The sequence below is a fragment of the Mauremys reevesii genome, linkage group 1, assembly GCF_016161935.1.
Source record: "Mauremys reevesii isolate NIE-2019 linkage group 1, ASM1616193v1, whole genome shotgun sequence".
Lineage (NCBI taxonomy): Eukaryota > Metazoa > Chordata > Testudines > Geoemydidae > Mauremys > Mauremys reevesii.
The window spans coordinates 317,402,007-317,419,163 of NC_052623.1; the positions used below are offsets into that span (position 1 = coordinate 317,402,007).

General features: G+C 47.8%; 1 protein-coding gene across 1 annotated transcript in view; it reads right to left on the reverse strand.

The window, feature by feature from the left end:
• Positions 1–15,750, reverse strand: part of FAM3C (FAM3 metabolism regulating signaling molecule C) — a 52,612-nt gene extending 36,862 nt beyond the window's left edge. The window contains exon 1 of the mRNA XM_039519710.1: positions 15,568–15,750. The gene's annotated coding sequence lies outside the window, so the exon portion shown is untranslated. The remainder of the gene's footprint in view (positions 1–15,567) is intronic.
• Between the last annotated feature and the right edge of the window lie 1,407 nt (positions 15,751–17,157).

Genomic DNA, 17,157 nt, shown 5'->3' on the forward strand with positions numbered 1-17,157 from the left:
CAGTAAATGAGAGAGAAAAATGGAAAGATTTGAGAAACCCTCCTTCCCTCCACAAAAAGAAAGACCTTAAAATATCAGCAGGCACTTTCAACAGTAGAGAGGAATTTGGTGCTAAATGTTCACTGCTTACATTAAGAGTGAAACTTTCCTAGCAGATGCATCACAAGCTATAAAAAATGTCCAGAGGATGACAAGCAACTGGCCATGAGCAAGCACAGTGATACTGTAGGATCACTATGGGTGCAGGCAACTGAGAATCCTCCTGAAAATCCCCCCACACACACATCCCCCTCCACCCCTCCCCACACACACTTTACCTCAGTATGCATCTAAATGCAGAATCCCTCACCCTCAATACAGCAGAACCTCAGCGTTACAAACACCTCAGGAATGGAGGTTGTTCGTAACTCTGAAATGTTCCTAACTCAGAACAAAACGTCATGGTTGTTCTTTCAGAAGTTTAAACTGAACACTGACTTAATACAGCTTTGAAACTTTACTACGCAGAAGAAAAATGCTGCTTTTAACCAGCTTAATTTAAATGAAACAAACAGAGAACAGTTTCTTTGCCTTGTCAACAATTTCTTTAAAAAAAGGGGGGGGGGGTTAAAGTAGTTTATGTTTAACACAGTACTGTACTGAATTTGTTTTGAGCTGTTGGTTTTTTTTGTCTGCTACTGCTGCTGCATGATTGCATACTTCTGGTTCCAAATGAGGTGTGTGGTTGACCAGTTAGTTCTTAACTCTCGGATTCTGCTATATTCTGCCAATCCTACAGTCATACAGTTCAGTTTACAGTTCAGCTCTAAGTTAGACAAACTGTTAAAAATAGGGAGCAATTTTATGTTAGCGCAAGCTGAGTTTTTGGCATTTAAAAGTTGGTTTAAAGGGTTATTTTAGTATAACGTTCACATCCTTCTATCTTCTCAGAGGAGGCATCATAGTAGAATGGAACCAAACAAAATTCTGCACCCTGAATAGTTTTCATGCTGGCAGGATGTACAAACAGCTTGCAGTATACATCCCCCCCCCACGCCCATTTGACAGACTAATTGCCTAACAAATGCAATTTCAAAGCACTAAAAACACGAGCCACACAAGCTTACTACTTACACGAACGTTTTACAGCAGCACATCTGCTCACTGGTCTGAGCAATGGTTACTGATTGCATAGACCACACATTCTTTGTATTAGCTACTTACATAGTAGCAGACTGATTTTAGTTTGGAAGAATTCTATTTTTTATTAACACCTGTCTGCATCTGAGATATTGTTGAGCCTTTTGTTTTGTTTTATGATTGCACCATTATATATTGCAGATCAACAAACGTAGTGGGCCCTATCCAGAGCGTTGAACTTGCTCCCCCTTTGACTTCTGTCTTAGATCCTCTCTCTTCAGTTCATCTTTGTTCCCAAATGTATTCATCTCATAGATTTTTTAAGGCCAGAAGGGACTATTAGATCATCAAGTCACAGCTCATACAATTTCACCCAGTTACCCCTGCATCAAGCCCAATTACTTGTATTTGACTAAAGCATATTTTTTATCTGGCTAAAGCATATCTGCCAGAAAGGTATCCAGATCAAGCAATGTCTACCTCCCCTGCTAGCTTGTTCCAATGGTGAGGCAGGAACCCTCACTGTTAGAAATGTGTGCCCTATTTTTAGTTAGAATTTGTCTGGCTTTCATTTCCAGCCATTGGTCTGCGTTATGTCTTTCTTCACAAGAATATAGAGCCCTTTAGTACCTGGTATTTTCTGCTCAAGAACATACTTAAACGTCACAATCAAGTCATCTCTCAAGTGTTCTGTGAACTGAATTTAAGTCTCTCAGTGCAATGCATTTTTTCCAGCCCTCAAAACATTTTTCTTTTCTGCACACCTCTCCAATTTTTTTTTTAACATTCAACAAAAATGTTGACACCAGAATTGTACACAGTATTCTAGTATCAATCTCATCAATGCCATATACAGAGGTAAAATCACCTCCCTACTGCTACAGAACTGTTGCATCTTATGCAGGGGTTAGGCTCTAAAGTCAGTGCGTAAGGCGAAAAATCGCATATAGTCAAAACCCCAGACCAGCAGCAGGCTGAGCTGGGCCGGCGTCTGGAACCCCAGACTGGCTCAGCCCGCTGCCGGTTTGGGGTTCTGTCCGTCGGCTCCTGCCAGACCGGGACATGGCCCCGCTCAGCCCACTGCCGGCCTGGGGTTCCGTCCATCGGGCTGAGCAGCGCCGGTGGCCAGGACCCCGGCTTGCAAGGGGCCAGCAGCTGGAACCCCAGACCGACAGCGGGCTGAGTGGCTCAGCCAGCTGATGGGTCTGGAGTTCTGTCCACTGGCTCCTGCCAGCTGGGGGCTGCAGTCCCGCTCAGTCTGGTGCCGGCCCGGGGTTCCGTCCATCCAGCTGAGCGGGGCTGGTGGCCGGGACCCCAGCTTGCAAGGAGCTGGTGGACGGAACTCCAGACCATCAGCTGGCTGAGCTGCTTAGCCCGCCGCCGGTCTGGGGTTCTGGCCGCTGGCCCCTTGCAAGACAGGGTCCCGGCCGCCAGCCCCACTCAGCCCAATGGACGGAACCCCGGGCCGGCAGCGGACTGAGCAGAGCTGTGTCCCCCAGCTGGCAGGAACCAGTGGACAGAACCCCAGACTGTGCATAGTTGAATTTGTGCAAGTTAAATGCGCGTATGATGCAACTCCACTGTTTATAGTTACATCCAAGTTTTAGAACAGTCCCTTTTTACCATAGCACCACATTGAAAGCTCTTGTTAAGTTGCTTGTTCACTATGACCCATAAATCCTTTTCAGAGTCACTGCTTTCCAGGATACTGACCCATATACAGTAGGTATAACATGCATTCTTTATATGACCTTATATTTGGTCATATTACAACATTTTTGTTTGAATGGGCCCAGCTTATCAAGCGATCTAGATTGCTCTATATGACTGTCCTCATCATTTTTTACCACTACTGGAATTTCCTAAGCCAACGCTCAAGAGCTAAAGAGACCTTGGGCTGGCTAGGGGATGGGGAGGACAACAGAACTGCGGTAACCGGACTTTTGGTGTCCAGTGAATATTTCTGATTGGAGACTATACAGGTCCTCTTAAAACCAGACTTTCCTGTCGAAATCCAGATACCTGGCAACCCTAAAAAGAAAGCAGGAGATAGACAGTTAACTGAACACAGATATCCCCCCCCAGCACAAGAACAACAACTCCACATGGACTGCTCCTGAGGGTCAAAATGACAGTGTGGACCTATACACAGAATGCTTCCACTGACGTGCACGGACAGAAATTCTGGAAAAACAACATCACTTGCCTTATATAACCTAAGTTGTGCAGAACGCAATGCCATCCAGAGCCTCAGAAACCACCCTGACATTATAATCAAAGAGGCTGATAAAGGAGGTGCTGTTGTCATCATGAACAGGTCTGACTACCAAAAGGAGGCTGCCAGACAACTCTCCAATACCAAATTCTACAGGCCACTTTCCTCAGATCCTACTGAGGAATATACTAAGAAACTGCATCATCTACTCAGGACATTCCCTACACTAACACAGGAACAAATCAACATACCCTTAAAGCCCCGACCGGGGTTATTCTATCTACTACCCAAGATCCACAAACCTGGAAATCCTGGATGCCTCATCATCTCTGGAATTAACACTCTCACTGAAACACTCCCAGCTATCTCCGTGACACCACTGATTTCCTGAGAAAACTACAATGCATTGGTGATCTTTCAGAAAACACCATCCTAGCCACCATGGATCCACACAGATGGAATACAAGCTGCCAGGAACAGTATACCTGATGATGCCACAGCACAACTGGTTGCTGAGTTCTGTGACTTTATCCTCATGCACAACTATTTCAAATTTGGTAATATATACCTCCAGAACAGTGGCACCGCTATGGGCACCAGCATGGCCCCACAATATGCCAACATTTTTATGGCTGACCTGGAACAACGCTTCCTCAGCTCTCGTCCACTCATGCCCCTTCTCTACCTACGCTACATTGATGACATCTTCATCATCTGGACCCATGGGAAGGAGACTCTGGAAGAATTCCACCACGATTTCAACAGCTTTCACCGCACCATCAACCTCAGCCTGGACCAATCTACATGGGAGGTCCACTTCTTAGACACCACAGTACAAATAAATGATGGTCACATTACCATCACCCTATACCGAAAACCCACCAACCGCTATGCTTACCTTCATACCTCCAGCTTCCATCCCGGACACACCACACGATCCATCGTCTACAGCCAAGCGCTGAGGTACAACCGCATTTGCTCCAACCACTCAGACAGAGACCAACACCTACAAGATCTTCACCAAGGATTCTCAAAACTATGATACCCGCACGAGGAAATAAGGAAACAAATCAACAGAACCAGACGTGTACCCAGAAGCCTCCTGCTGCAAGACAAGTCAAAGAAAGAAACCAACAGAACTCCACTGGCCATCACCTACAGTCCTCAGCTAAAACCTCTCCAATGCATCATCAGTGATCTACAACCCATCCTGAACAATGATCCCTCGCTTTCACAGGCCTTGGGAGGCAGGCCAGTCCTCGTCCACAGAAAACCCGCCAACCTTAAGCATAGTCTCACCAGCAACCACACACCACACCATAGTAACTCTAACTCAGGAACCAATCCATGCAACAAACCTCGATGCCAACTCTGCCCACATATTTACACCAGTGACACCATCACAGGATCTAACCAAATCAGCCACACCATCACCGGTTCATTCACCTGCATGTCCACCAATGTAATATATGCCATCATATGCCAGCAATGCCCCTCTGCTATGTACATCAGCCAAACTGGACAATTCCTACGTAAAAGGATAAATGGACACAAGTCAGATATTCGGAATGGCAATATACAAAAACCTGTAAGAGAACACTTCAACCTCCCTGGACACACAATAGCAGATTTAAAGGTAGCCATCCTGCAGCAAAAAAACTTCAGGACCAGACTTCAAAGAGAAACTGCTGAGCTTCAGTTCATTTGCAAATTTGACTCCATCAGCTCAGGATTAAACAAAGACTGTGAATGACTAGCCAAGTACAAAAGCAGTTTCTCCTCCCTTGGTGTTCACACCTCAACTGCTAGAAGATGGCCTCATCCTCCCTGACTGAACTAACCTCGTTATCTCTAGACTGGATCTTGCCTGCATATTTATACCTGCCTCTGGAAATTTCCACTACATGCGTCTGACGAAGTGGGTATTCACCCACGAAAGCTTATGCTCCAATACATCTGTTAGGGCTTGGCTACACTTGGTAGAGACTTTCCAGCGCTGCAATTATTACACCTGTCCACACTGCAGGGGCACAAACGCTGCTGCCTCCCTGGGCTGCGCGCGCTGGCACCCCCAGGTCTGCTTGGGGGGGTAGGGTTGCAGCGCTGGCAGCGCTGCAGCTCAAGTGTGTGGATGGACATTCACCACTATTATTATTGGCCTCCAGGGTATAGGGTTTTGCTGCTTGAGAAAGAGAGAGGGGGGGGGGGGGGGGGGGGAGTATGTTGATTGTGTTTGTTTTTAGTTGCAGTTAACAGGGGGGGGTTTTTTTTTTTTTTTTGCAGTTCGGTTCCAAAATCCTCTCTCTCTCTCTCTCCCGTCCCTGTCACCCCCTCCCCACCCAAACTCACCTGCCTGCTGAATGCTGCTGGGCTGCTGCTAATTCATCACCATCAACCCTGCAAATGCTAAAATGCCAAAAAAAATGTGCCACACTGTAGCTGTGGGCTGGTAGCTGTGGGCCACACACCACACGGCCCTGCACTGCTGGGGGACCTGCAGAGCGCTAGCAGATTTTGCCAGTAGCAGATTTGTGATTAGTAAAGTCTATAAGGTGCCACAGGACTCTTTGGAACTTTATTAGTTACAGCAGACTTTCCATGAACAAGGAACATGGTTACAAAGGATTGAGGGGTTGCAGCTGTTACAAGAAACTACATTTGCGGGGTGGGGTTACTGGTTGCTGTTTCCTCCCACTCCACTGTCCTATCTGCACTGCATTCTATTCCAGAGTAAGGAGCCACTTCAAATTGTTGTGCCTTTCAGTTCCAGAGTTTAAGGAGTGCCTTCCACAAGAACAGAGCATGGTACATTATATTTTATTGGAGTAACTTCTGTTGGGGAGAGAGACAAGCATTTGAGCATACATAGAGCTCTTCTTCAGGTCTAGGAAACTAACTCTATAAGTGGAGAAGAATAGCAGTAGAGACAAGGATGGAGTAACAGCAGTAGGAGAAAGGGAGAAAAGTTGCTTCTCTCTCTCTCTTGACTGTCACCGGGTTCTAGTGCTTGTGGTGATTTATTAGATTTTTATGTTTGATTCTCAATCTTTAGACGGAATTCAGTAGCTAACCCCTCTCCCTCTCCCGCCCCCAGTAGTAGAGAGAAAGAGCCTGGAACACTGGACCTGGTGCAAAATCTGAGGCCTGAACAAGAGGCTATGAACCAAAGTCAGGCCGTGCATTAAAGCAGATGCTTCCAAGTTCACTATCCAGTACATAAACTTGGTAAAGTTGTTACTAGTGCACTAGGCACTAAATATTTACACAAATATATTCCAGCTAGTACAGATACATCCTAATCTAGTAGGAGATAGATGGTTGACAAAATAATAAACAGGGATGTTTTGTCCAAGATATCAGGAACAAGGGGAAGTAACAAACAGATGTCATGAAATACGTAAAGTTGTATGTAAGTTGTGTACCCCAGTTGGTTGTCTCAGTCTATAAATGTCAGGGTAACTTGCCCTAACCCTCTGTCCGGCCTAGGGAACAGCAGAAAGTTCCACTGCTGTCTGAGCTGCTCCATTGTAGCGGATATACTTGTGCTAGTGTATCTGTAGAATCCATGGGGTGGCTAGTACTGTGCTTCATTGACAATAAATCTGGCTACGTGCCTTTGCCACTGAACCGAGTCTGATCTTTTTGGGTAGTACTCTCGAGGTCTGCTGGGTCAGCTACCTGAGCAGAGCTGGGACAGACCATGGAAAGAACACACATTCGAGACAACTGACAACACCCCTCCCTACATACACACAGATTGAACACACTGATTTCCAGTATATACAAATACATATACCACACACACAACTAAATTATAAAAGTGTAGGCTTCAACATATTTTTGTATTCAGTTCAAATTTCCTTTTAAACAGGACTATTTTTAAAATGATATTTTAAATGATAAAATAATCTGATTTACATAAAATTTGGTAGGGGGGGTTGGATTTTTTTATCTATCCTGCTTCCTGGTGCTCTTCATTCACAGCACGCTGTCCAGGTTTTGGGAGGGGAGGGAGGAAAGAGGGGAAACACACAGCACTTTCTAGTTTTGTTTCTGTTTGCACACCTATTGGCAGCTGGGATGGCTCTTATTACAGTAGTTGATATTGTGACACTAGCAGATCAGGGTCCAACTCATGCCAAAGTCCACAGGTCTCAAATAAAACTGATATACACATAGCTGGAATCTGTCTGCTTCACTTGAGTGTTAGTACTGTTAAAATAAGTAGCAGAATTATAAGAATGTGTTTAGGCTTTATTGAATGCTTGTGAGTTGCTGCATGCATTAATCTCAGTTATTACATCTGTATCCCATATTGTAAGGTAATATCTGAGCAGTAGTATTGTAAGCCTTTGTGACTCTGTAAATCACCAGACAGGAGACAGACATTAACTAGTGTGAAGTACTGATCTCCAACAGGTGTTAGATCCTGTCAACAGGAAAGGTCCATCAACCCCAGACATACTATTGTGGGATGTTAACGAGGACAAAAGGCATTGGTTATTCTGTCCCTCCACCCCGCTGAAGATTAGCCATGCAAGTGGATTCCTCCCATCAGCTGAGTTTTCAGCTCAGAGCACAAGGGAGGAGTGGGAATAAAAACCCTTAACAAGAAGTAAGTGTATCCCTATGCTGCTTGGACTCTGGAGGGCAATGTTTTCTAGGTATAAGCAAGAGATCCTTAACTGCTTAGCATGGGTTAGCCCTTAAGGACAGAGAGAGCTGGCTTATTATAGAAGCTTCCATTAACTTTTGAAACTTCAGATTGTAACTCATGTGTGTGTGATTAACCTTGTAAATAACTTGCTGGTTTCTTTCCTATTTTAATAAATCTTTATATAATTTATTATAAGATTGGATAGAAGCATTGTCAGTTGATCTGGGGTAAATGACTGGTCCCTTGGGACTGGGAGTAACCTGAATATTGCTGAAATTCTTGTTATAAGGGACCATCTATCACAAAGGTAAACTCCACCAGAGAGGTCCTTTGGGGCCATCTGCCTGTCCCAAGTCAGGGTAAAGGAGGAGGGTTTTCTTGCAGCCAGCCAACCAACATCACCAGACAGGCACTGCAGTGGAAAAAATGGGCTATACCTGGAACCAGCTAGGCGAATGGCCCAGGATAGAAGACTATGGAGATCTGTTGTTTGAATGAATGATGAATGATATCACAAAGGTATGCTCACCTGGATGGCAAGACAGATAGGTGTACCCAAGTGAACATGTTTAGGCTGTTAGAGTGCCTAAGGAGTTTGTGTGTGATAATTGGCTGGTGAAATCTAACACTGGAACGGACACAGAGTTCATGGCCAGTTTGCGGTTTGTACCATGGTTCCTAACAGGTTGCCCTGAGGATAGTAGTCATGCTCAAGTCACTTATTTTAATACTTTTTTACTAATCAAGTATTTTTTTTTATACACTACACTGGCACAGAGGGCTTGGGGAAAAAAAGAGGAAGGAAGTTGTATTCAAAGCTTTTAATAAAGTCAAAAACTCCTATCACATGAAAGCAATAGCAAATAAATTGATACATATACTAAAGCACTAGACAGCATCGCATTTCCTCAGCATGTCATCATGTGACACAAGGATGTGGGTGCACAAGGCATCCCTTGTTTCCTTTACTCACCAGGACCTAGTTCCAGTGATGACAGGGGCTCTTTGTCTGTACCAGGCCTGCAAATCAGTAGTGTCTTGAGAGCACTCCTGGTGAAAGCTCTTGCCCATTTCCTTCCAGCTGATGTGTAGGGCACAGCACACCATAGCAATACACATGGCATTAGAAATACTGGCATTCAAATGGGTATGCAGGTGAGTGTTATCCTGCCTTCAGTTGGCCAACTGCACATTCTGTCACCATCTTGCTACTCTGTGTGCAACTAAACCTCTCTCTTCCAGGTGCTCTTATATCATGGTACAGTTTCATGAGCTGTGCCAACAGAGAGTAAAAACAACAGTGGGTACAGACACCCCATTCATAACCATGTTATTTGAACACAAAAGGACCCTATTCCCTCCTAACAAGTAAATGCCAAATCACCTTAGCACCCTTGCATCTCACACTGGTGTTAATAAACTTGCCTTTATGGTTGGTCGATACCTGAATAACAATCAAGTAATATTCTTTACAGTTGACATATTTATGTGCTCCTTGTGATGAGCAAACCATGGGCACACATGCATCATCAATGATCCCAGCACTGTTCAGGAACCCCATTCTCTCAAAGCCAGCTATTACTTCAGGCACAATAGCTATGTCCATCACCCATCTGTAATCAACAGCAATAACTGCCTCACAAATCACCACCACACCACTAACTGTCAACTTGCCAACACCAAACTGGTTAGCTATGGATCTGTAGCAGCTAGGGATGGCCAACTTACAGATTGTGCTAACACCCCACTTCTGGATTGGTACCAGCCACCCTTGTTTTGGATATTCTGGTGCTGGAGGATTGGGCCAAGCCCTAGCAGATATCCACGAAAGTGGCTATCCTCACACAGAACTTCTGGCGCATCCCAGGTCTGCATGACAATGTAGTTCCACTCTGTGCTTGTGGTCCTGCACCAGATGTATTGGTCTTCACAGGGGGAATCTGCAGCAATTACAGCATGCAGCAGCTGTCTCCACTCTGCCATAACATCCAGACAGCATGATTGCCTAAAGACCTGCTGCTGCCACCTGCCTCCAGCCACTGCTGAAATGACCTCAACCAGGCCCCATACCTTCAATCCACATCCTGCTCCAACAACAGCACAGCCAAAAGCAGGAACAGTTAATCCACTGGTGCTAGATCCAGTACTCCCCCGTGTTTACCTAGAGCTGCTCCGGCCAGATGCACACCGGGGGCAGGGCAGGCTGCCTGCCTGCCCTTCCTCCGCGCCGCTCTGGGAAGCTGATGGAACCTGCAGAAGGAGGGGTGCGGGGGATGTGTGTGGCTTTTGCTTCAGGCACCACCCCAGCAGCTTCCATTGGCCGGAAATGGGGAACCACAGCCAATAGGAGCTGCTCGGGGCGGTGCCTGAAACAACAGCCACACACACCCTGCACCCCTCCTTCCCCAGGTTCCGTCAGCTTCCTGGAGCAGCGCGGAGCCCACCCCCCAAACCCTCCTGCAGCTGAGCCCCCTGCCCTGAGCCCCCTGACACATCCTGCACCCCTGCTGCACCCCAACCCACTGCCCTGAGCCCCCGCTGCACCTCTCCTGCACCCCAACCCTCTGCCCTGAGTCCCCTGCTGCACCCTGAGCCCCTGCCCTGAACCCCCTACTGCAACCTGACCCCCTGCCGAGCCCCCTGCTGCACCCCAACCCCCTGCCCTGACCCCCGCCACACCCCGCATCCCTCCTGCACCCCACACCCCAACTCCCTGCCCTGAGCCCCCGCCACATCCACACCCCTCCTGCACCCCCTTGGGTAGGGAAGGGGTGGGAGGAGGCGGGGCAGGTACGGGGCCTCATGGAAGGGGTGGAGTGGGGGCGGGGCCGATGGCAGTGGGGGGAGTAAACATGGCCCTCGGGCCAATGTACTAGTCCTCATGTGGCCCTCGTGGTCATTTGAGTTTGAGACCCCTGCCTTAGCACAGAAGTGACAAGTATGCACAGCTGGAAGTCCCCCAGTTTAAAGTGCTGGAGATTTAAGAAAACTTCTGCACAGCACAGGTGCTCAGGAAGGACAGACAATTTCTTCCACAACACACATGAAACAATTCTTAGAGGGACTCAAGTTAGTCAGGTACTAAAGACTCTGGAATTCACCCCCAGAAATCTTAGCACTGAACCCGAGTTACCTGCAGTGCCAGTGTGGATGTGGCTACAAGGGTACGAGTCAAGTGCAGCTCTGCAGAGTGGGCGTCTGCAGGCAGATTTAGCTAATCCGGGTACCAGGAATCTTGAGATTAAGGGTGGGGTGGATTTTATTTATTTTTAATGCTATGAGAAATATATTTAGAAGTTCAAGTGTAGCTGCAATTACCACCTGTTTGATAGCTCACAAAAAAAAAGCGCATCACCACCTTGGTGTCTTAATGTATTCTGAAGTATACATAACAAATTATAGCAAGGTTTAGTCAATCATTCCATAGTAACTAAGAACAAAATAAATGCGTTAATTAAAATCAGAAAGCAGTTACTTGCCAACACACTATTCCCACTGGTAAAAAGTGTGACTGGAACATGCATACACTAGATTATAATCATACAAAAAAACAAATACATACATAGTATCGCTGTATTATGCCCTGTTACTGTATACAAAACAGAAAATAAGTATTCAGAACGATTGCTACACACAAATTTCAGAAAATATTTTACAAATATCTATCACTAAACTCCTAAACTTTCTGTAGTATCCTTCTCATCTTAAAATATTGCCATTTATGCATCTAAATCAAGTTCTCTCCTATGTGTCCTGTCCTACCTGTGCCGGATGTGGAGCTGCTCTGTAATCATCTATGAATACCATATGGTTACCTGGTTATTAGGGTCTTTACTGTATGGGTAAATCAACAGGGTTGTTGGAAAAATAAGCAGGAAGGGAAACAATGGCTTGAGATTAAGCCACCCAATCTGCTCCTCTCCACGGACGATTCAAAGTTGTTTAGACTTTAGAGAAACACCCAAGCTATTAGCTGTGAATATGCTATCTTCAGTCTCCTTACAAAACTTGTTTTACAACATGCGCCCAATGCTGGGAGCCAGCAGATAAACTGCACTATCAACGGTTAAAGTGATTCAGAGGCCACTCCTGTTGTTGCTGGGGAGCTATTCAAGCTGACACCCAGGGCTTGCTGGGGTGTCTAAGGGTACGTCTACACTACCCGCCGGATCGGCGGATAGTGATCGATCTATCAGGGATTGATTTATCATGTGTAGTGTAGACGCAATAAATCGATCCCCAATCACTCTCCCGTCAACTGCTGAACTCCAGCTCGGCGAGAGGCGGAAGCAAAGTCAACGGGGAAGTGGCAGCCGTCAATCCCGCACTGTGAGGACGCAAAGTAAGTGATTTTAAGTTGATCTAAGATATGTTGACTTCAGTTATGCTATTCTTGTAGCTGAAGTTGCGTATCTTAGATTGATTTCCCCCAGTGTAGACCAGGCCTAAAGAAGCTAGGCCAATCTGGCCCACAATCACAGAATGGTAGGGCGTTAAGTAAGATAGAGAAATAATTTGTAAAAGTCCAAATGCTTTATTCCTATTATTAAGATTAAACAATATTTTGGTTTTAAGTCAGCTGTCTGGTCACAAACTCCCAAAGAGAAGAACCACCGGTGCTGAATCTAGTCGGACTTGGCTGAGAAAACATACTTGTAATACAGGGTACCACCACACCTGGTCTAAATGTGGCAGAAATACGGAATTCTACCCCTGTAGAGGTAAAGATACAAGGTCTAACACTTTAAGAGGCACACTCAGACAGAGGACAGAGATGCAGTTAGCCCTCCAAGCATAACACCATTCATTTAGTTACGCATGGAGACAAATTTGTCATGAAATTAACAGCAAATTCTGCTTCACTGAAGCCTCCACTAGAGCCTTTGACATTTAGGTATCTCACACAGGTATATTCTTGACTAGTGAGAAATGCCAGCCCATCTCAGTCTTACTTAATTTCTGTGATATGTTAAAAGCAACCGGTAGGTGTGTATTTATGGTATTTATAATCTGAAAGGAAGAGGCTGGATGGAGACCATATAGTCTTTATTGCTAGAAACTTTGACCATGATCAACTATCAGCTAGTGATTACACTCTGATTCCAGCCCATTAGGGCTACCAGTACTGCTACAGCTACTAAGTACTATTAACAATTGGTTGTATGGGGATTAGGTTAAATGCTTTAGTGTTTAGTAGTAGAATGATTACAAAAATAAAAGTAACTACAAACCTGAAAAAACCCTTCTCCTTCCAATAGTAATCCTATTGATATCAAAAGGACCAACAGAGTGTGAGTAAGCATTCGCAGTATAGATGCCTAATCCTTTAGGCCTCAATCCTACAAATGCTTATGCACGTCCTTTAATTTTACTCATGTGAGTAGTCCCATGATTTCAATAAGAATACTCCGGTGAGTAAAATTAAGCATATGCGCAAGTGTTCACAAGATCAGGGCCTTAGTGAATTATTTCCATACCACAAATGCACAATTGAACTCTAAAACTTAATATAAAATATCATCTGGTTATCCAGTGTTTTCAGTCCTTGACAAGAGAGTAATTTTAGTGTGAGCCATTTAGATGGGTTCATGTATTTTTATTTTATTATTAAATAACTTGACATTTATATAATACTTTTCATCAGTTATCAAAGGCTTTTTACAAAATTAGATAGGTATCATCATACCAATTTTACATGTGGGGAAATTGGGGTAAAGACCAAGATCCCATAAATAGTTAGTGGCTCAGGCAAAAATGGAACGGAGGGTAGACAGGGCTTTATACTATCTAGTAACTACTATAGTGAGATGCTCAAAGATATAGATTTATGATCTATATTTACCTTTCTACTTCACAATCACAGAAGTAGAAAAACTGGAGATCAAAGTGATGTATTAGGTCATTTAGACCCAGATCCCACAGCAAGATCCATGAGGATCTACTGAACTACAGAATTGGTTCCTTTGCTCATTCCCCTGCCAATGCAGGATTGGTCCCTACAGTAATATTTTTAGCGTTTTGTTGAATGTCAGGTTAACTACTGATAACTTTTGTACTGATGATTTCCATGATCAGTTACAAAACATTTAGTAAAATGCTATTTTAAAAAATTACTTTTTCTTCTTTACAGCAATATTTCCTCCTTTTCCAACAACATAAGAGGTATGGCTATATTAGAAAATTGACAGAGTTAACACAGTACAATCCCCTTAGTATAAATACAGTTATATCAATATAATGACACTTTACACTGGTTTTGTTATTCCCATCCAAGAAAATAAATAACTATACTAGTGTGATATATTTGTATAACTGCCTCCACAGTAGGGCTTTTACCAGAGTAAAGCCATACTGGTTTAAAAAAAAGTCAGCCCCCTAATTAACATAGTTATACTGATAAAAGTAGGCTAGGTCTTTAGGGAAACTAAAGCTTTTCACTGTTGGATGATTGATGGAATCAGAACTGGCATCAGGCTACAAAGTAACATAGGAGAAAAGTTGAGCTGAGAAGCAAAATCAAGCTTACTTATTATGTATCAAGGATAAAATGTTAGGAATGCATTTCTACAAATAACAGCATAAAGATGTGAAGAGATAAGCAAAGTTACACAATTCAAAACTGAAACTGAAGAGCTACTTGTACTTTTTTTTTAGTTTTGTACCAATAATAGCTGATTGCAAATAATAGTGAAAACCAGTTTACAGCTATTAATACTTAAGTCCTAAAGCACTGTAAGCTTACCCAGTCAAAAGTTCTCAGACATCTGCACATTTTATCACCTCTCCGTGAGGAATGCATCCATAGCACTAAGTTGGGAAGTCTCTAGCTCTCTCTCCACACCTGAAATACCTCTTTTCACACACTTCACCTCTGATTCAATAGCCTAGAGCCAGCACACAAACTCTCGTTTCCATCCCTTTGGTCCTGTGCAAGCCTAAATTTACAGTCATTTTTTACCTTTTGTATTTCCCCCCCACATTGGGGAGTGGGGGTGGGGCGATATAGAGACCTGGTATAGAACAGCCCAATTTTTTCCCTTTTAGGAGCATGCATTTTTGCGGCAGGAGCCGAAGGAGGAAACTAGTCGGTGGAGAAAGGAAGAAGAGCAAAGCTCAGAGGGTCGAAATGGAGGGTTCCGGGCTGCGGGCTGGAAGGGTGGTTTATTTTGCGGGCAGAGGAGACAGTCAAAGGGGAAGAACAAGGGGCACAGGCCGGGGGTGGGGAAGGGGAAAGGAGACGTGCGGTCTGTAGGCGACGGAAGGCAGCGGAGCAGGGCACCCGGACGAGCGAGGGAAGCCGAGCGGGAGGTGGGAACGTGGCAATGGGGCAGGCGAGGAGCAGCGCCCGCCGCCGGAGCGCAAAGGACACACGCTGGGTGGCGAGCGAAGGACGGAGCAAGGGGCACAGGCTGCCGGGCGCGCAGGGGGGGACGGGGCCGGGCACAGGCTGGCGGGGACACGCCGGGAGAGGGGGGCGGGTTGCGCCGCGTCTCTGAGCCTGGTGTGCGCGGCCGGCTGGCTGGCTGGCGGGAGGGAGGGAGCCCAGGCCGGGGTGCGGGCGCGGAGAGCCCCTTACCTGCACTGCGCCTCCGCTCCGGCTGCCTGCCCGGCCCTCCTCGCTCGGCGGCTGCGCCTGCGGACTCGACCCGGCTCGGCGAGAGCCCAAAGGGCGATAGGGAAGCAGGGAACCGAGCAGCCCTGCCGGCCCCGCAGCTGCAGACACAGGCGGGGAGAGCTCGCCCGCCCCCTAGTGCTGGCGGACTCGGGCCAGAGTCTGCGCCAGGGCCCGCTCCGCCGGCCCCTCCCCACACACCGACCGCCCCTCCTCCCTCCCCACACACCGACTGCCTCTGCCCCACCCCCACCGACAGCCCCTCCCCCCGCACACCGACAGCCTCTGCCCCTCCCCAGCACACCGACCGCTACTGCCCCACCCCCACCGAGAGCCTCTGACCCCGCCCTCCGACAGCCCCTCCCCCCTCCCCACACACCGACCGCCTCGGCCCCACCCCCACCGACAGCCCCTCCCCTCCCCGACCGCCTCTGCCCACCCCAGCACACCGACCGCTTCTGCCCCACCCCACCGACAGCCCCTCCCCCTCCCCACACACCGACCGCCTCTGCCCCACCCCAGCACACCGACCGCTTCTGCCCCACCCCACCGACAGCCTCTGCCCCCGCCCACCGACAGCCCCTCCCCTCCCCACACACCGACCGCCTCTGCCCCACCCCACCGACAGCCCCTCCCCTCCCCACACACCGACTGCCTCTGCCCCACCCCACCGACAGCCCCTCCCGCACATCGACAGCCTCTGCCCCACCCCACCGACAGCCCCTCCCCTCCCCACACACCGACCGCTTCTGCCCCACCCCACCGACAGCCTCTGCCCCTCCCAGCACACCGACCGCTTCTGCCCCACCCCACCGACAGCCTCTGACCCCGCCCACCGACCGCCCCTCCCCTCCCACACACCGACCGCCTCTGCCCCACCCCCACCGACAGCCTCTGCCCCGCACACCGACAGCCCCTCCCCTCCCCACACACCGACAGCCTCTGCCCCACCCCACCGACAGCCCCTCCCCCGCATAGCGACAGCCTCCCCGACCACCGACAGCCCCTGCCCCACCCCTGCCCCCGCCCACCGACAGCCCCTCCCCGCACACCGACAGCCTCTGCCCCACCCCACCGACAGCCCTCCCCGCCCACCGACAGCCTCTGCCCCACCCCCACCGACAGCCCCTCCTCCCGCATAGCGACAAAGCCCATCTCCCCGCGCTGCTGGCAGCCCCCAGCCGGGGCTCCTGGCCGCCGGGCTGGGCTTCCCCTGCATGGCCGCGCTTGCTGGGGAGCTCAGACCCCGCTCTAGAGGCCGCGCAGAAGTGGGGGCGGGGCACCCTCACTTCTGCGCTGCAGCAGCCCTGGAGTCGGGCTCAGGGCTTCCATCTCTCCTGGCTCCAGTCAGGACTCCGGGCCCCCAGGCTTGGGGCTTCCGCTCCCTGTGGCTCCAGAGAGGCTCTGGGTGCCCGGGCTCGGGGCTTCTGCCCCGCAGCTGGGACTTGGGGCATCCAGGCTTCGGGTTTCAACCCCTGTTAGGGTGACCAGCTGTTCTGATTTTATGGGGACAGTCCTGATTTTGGGGTCTTTTTCTTATATAGACTCCTATTA